The following is a 4316-nucleotide window of genomic DNA, read 5'->3' as shown; positions in this document are numbered from 1 at the left end:
TGTGCTTGATGGAATATAGGAGGAATTATGGTACACCGAGTCTTTGAGACAAGGGAAATTATGATTGAAACCAGAGTTAATGAAGTAATCTAAAATGGTAGGCATAGAGCACACTTAGCCTTCCTTCACAGAATATGCATTTAAGGATATGGTAAGACACCTCATCCCAAGGATAGGGTAGGCTTTTACTCCTAACATCATCCTTGTCTTCGACAAGTTTTTCATTGGCAGTGAAGTTCTTTTTAGCCTATTGAGATAGCATCCACAGGGTCAATTTTGGGTTAGCTTAACCAATTTTTGAGAAAGATTTTTGTAAAGAATGTAAAGTCTCCACGAAATGTGGAAGCGGAGCGCGCAAATATGTAGGAGTCAAAGGGGATTTACCCCTTGTTTGGGTAAGTAATAGGTCAGTTTTGAGACTCGCCCATAGGTCGTGGGCCATGGTATTGTATTGAAAAAGCTATATATAGTTGATTCATAGCGAGTCTAAGATTTAATAAATCAAGTCAAGATACAATATTGTTTTTGGAAAGTGCTAAGGCAAGAAAGCTTTCTTTCCTGTACTTGGGAAAAAGGGGAAGGCTCCTACAGCGAAGTGCGTAGAGACCTTGGAAAGTCCGCAACTGAGTGCGCAGACCCCTACATATCAGTGCGTGGGGTGGAAAAGTCAGTAAATTGAACATTGAACATAATAAAGACTGATATTGGAATAAATTATCTTGCCTCTGTGTCTTATTCTTATTTCTGTTCATGTTATGCTTTATCGCTCCATGATATATTCTCTATGGAATAATGTGTAATTTCTATGCGAATCTATTGGATCCTTAATATTTATGCATGAACTAAGTAATTACCTTTTTATGTGAAGATAACGGTTAAATCTATGATGATATCTATTGAATCAGGTAGATCTACGCGAAGGCATATCTAGGGTTACTATTTAGTGCGTGAAAGTGGATAATTTGCTTCCTTTATGTCCCTAAAGTCTGATCGCAGACCTTCGCGAAGGTCTAGAACCCGTTATCTTAGAGTTACCATAGTGGACCATAAAAGGATACAAATCTACTGAAGGTAGGTCTGAACTACAAAGGCTTAAGATCACTTATCACATGGTCTCTAGATGAAAAAACCTAGTTCTAGCATCCCCCAATACTACTTTGGGTGAGATTGTAGCCTGCGCTACGCAAATTGTTGCTGAAAGGGCCAACAATTAGGGTTTTTTTGGTTGGCACGAATAACTCTGAATCTGGGTCAAGTCCCCTTTAATCCAACAAATGGTTCTGTTGCTGGGGCCAGGATCTATATAAGAGATTTGTGATAAATGGCTTCCTACAAGAGAGAGATTGACAAGTGGATTGACCGAAAGGTGCATGCATTCACGACTCAAGAGAATAGGAGCCCTAAATTATCTAAGGAGTAGTCGTTGTAGAGATTTTCATACACAAACGAGACCAACGCGTTCTTTTGTTTCTACCTTAACGAACTACATGAGTGATTGTATAAATTTGCTGATAGTCAAGGGATGTGGAGGTTTGATGGCCCTATAGTGTTGACTCGTGAGCTGGTGCGACATCTGGAGGCATCAGGAAGCAATATCACGCGGGTTGTAGATCATTGGATTAATTGCACATTGGGAAGTTGTGTGACTTATTTTGCGATTCATAGAAATATCAGCGATAGCGAAGTGGAACAAAGGCTCTTTAAAGGACCGTGAGGTAAGTATTTGAAGTCATTAAAGACTTGGATTAAAATGTTGTTATGTGAAAAGAAGGTTTTGCAGTTACCTTGATGTCTGGGGCTACATGAAGTGGGATATTCTTTAGAATAAACAAAGGATCAAGCTCATAATATAGTCCACTCATTAAACCCCCTTCAAGTGATGACGAAGGGACAGTGCTGACTACACCGCGAAGTGAAGTTCAGTTAATTATGCAGGGTATCCTGAGGATACCTCATCGAGCCACTCGACCTCCACCTCATATAAATACACCTTCAACCCCTCCACCTCCACTTTCACCATTCAACATGGAAAACATGATGAAGATGTCGGTTTTTAAAGGAGTAGTGAGCGAAGATCCCGAACAGTTCTGGTTTGTCACGAGAGCTATATGGATGGCACAACAGATTACGGATGATAACATCAAGAAATCGCAACTGGTCACAGCCTTATAGGATCGTGCATTAACATGGTAGATCAAATATTGCATTGATAACCCCACCACGTCATTGGCAGAGACCCAATAAGCTCTGAATAAGGAATTCAAAAAGCCAAAGTCATAGGCACAGTCCGTAACTAATTTTAAGGAAATTCAACAGAAGGTAGATGAGACACCTTGGGATTTCGATCAGAGATGTAAATTCCTGATTAGGCAAGCCAATATGATAATTACAGATTCTCAGCATTGCAACTGGTATATAGTGTCGCTCTTGCCACACTTAAGAGTGCCTTTGTCACAACAAAAGATAGCAACGCAAGTGGAAGCTTTGGAAATTGCAATGAGGTTGGATTCTTTGCCCATACAGGAGACAAACCCAAGAGTACAACAAATTCATTCACAGCTATAAAGCTTGCCCTTGGAGTTGCAGAGCCTGAAGAAAGTAAAGGAAGCATAGCCAGAGGTGTGCGCTGAAGTCTGGTGTTTGAAGTGTAAGAACCATGGACATGATAAGGACCATTTCCCAGTAAGCACAAGAGTTCCATTGTGGTTTGCTATCTGTCAAGTTACAAGACAACACACAATCGATAATTTCCATTTACTACAGAAGTTCATAAAGACCCCTCAGAAGTTTTTTTTCAATTTTTATAAATCTGTGGGACATGACGAATGCCATTGTAGGAGCTATGAGCTGATAATGGATAGGACCCCAACCTATTGAATGCAAGCAAAGAATCAACCTCAGGATTAGGGCACAAGAGCAGCGCGTGGAGGTTTCTAAGTGGTGAGCTCTAGTATTGCAGCAATAATGCTGCAACTCCTGGGGCTTCCTTCTTTACTTTTATCAACCTGGTAGTTCGTAACAAACTTGGAAGCGACGGTATTGTATGCACAAGTACTAGCTCTTACTGCAGGTTGTCACTTGATAAGCTGGCGCAAGTTCACTAGGAGCTTAAGCCAACTTCTATGAGTTCTCAGAAGAAGCTTTAACTGTGATGAAAGGAAGCTACCTCTATGGGGGCTATTCTACTTACAGAAAGAGAAGGAAAACTAGAATGAAATGCAAACCCTAGCAAACCCTAGTTTACCCACTAACCCTACTTGTGCAAGAAAAGAGATGGAAAATACTGAAATGGGTGCCATTGACTACTGAAAAGGTAAATTTCATTTATTCAAGCTACTTTTGAAGAGAAATGAGAAGAAATCATCTTTTTGTACTTTTGAGTATTTTTATGTGGAATTATTATGCTTATGATTTGACTGGTTGTGACTATGCAGAGATTTGGTGGCAAAGGAAGATGGAGTTGGCTTTTGCAGATGGTGAGGAAGGTGTGGAGGGGTCCTAAGAAGTCCCTAGTACCCTTTTGAAGACTTCCATCGTTATTAGAATTCGAAAAATCACTCACAGGAACTTCTACAGGAGGTCGTAGGGGATCTACAGGAGGTTCTACAAGAGGAGGCCGAAAGTGGTTTTTGGAGGTTTGAAGGTGGAAAAATGATGGGAAAGGGGAAATGAAGGCTGGATGAAGGTGTTGAGGGGTCTATAAACTGTCAAAGAGGATCAGGGACAAAGGAGATGGTTGGATTTCTTCAAATGGTGAGAAAACAACTTTATGGAAAAAACGCAGAAATTAGGGAAAATTGGCAAAATGTGGCGGATGAGCTGGGGGATCTATGAGAGGTGAGCTGGTACTAGCTGTTTCATGGAGGAATGATCAGCTGGAATGTTCTACAAGAGAGCTGCACACTTACTTCTCAAAACTGACCAAAGCAAAAACCGAAAAACAGTGTTTTGTTTATTTTAACCTAAATTCTAACCTAAAACCTGAAAAATGCTTAACAGTACTTTATGAACAGAAAATCATGCAAGATAACTATGGTAAAAGAGCATAAAATGATCTAGCAATTAAATCTGAACCAATCTCAACTTTTCCAAATCAAAGTATCACACTAGCAATTGCATGAAAGAGCAAAAACTGTGTTTTTGGTGGCAGCAGTAGTGCCTTGACCTCAGATCATGGTCCCAAGGAGGGAGAAAGGAGATCAAGACCTACTGGTAGCCTTTTTGGATCTTTTTCTGTCACTGCAGCAACTTACTTAAGCAACTTGAAGCAAAAACAACTATTCTAATCATCAAAAGGAACCTAATCTAATGAAGTA

The sequence above is a fragment of the Pinus tabuliformis genome, chromosome Q (assembly GCF_031772625.1).
Source record: "Pinus tabuliformis cultivar Carrire ecotype Pingquan chromosome Q, CPIR1, whole genome shotgun sequence".
NCBI lineage: Eukaryota > Viridiplantae > Streptophyta > Pinopsida > Pinales > Pinaceae > Pinus > Pinus tabuliformis.
The sequence above is the reverse complement of the archived record's forward strand: the minus strand, read 5'-3'. Positions refer to the sequence as shown.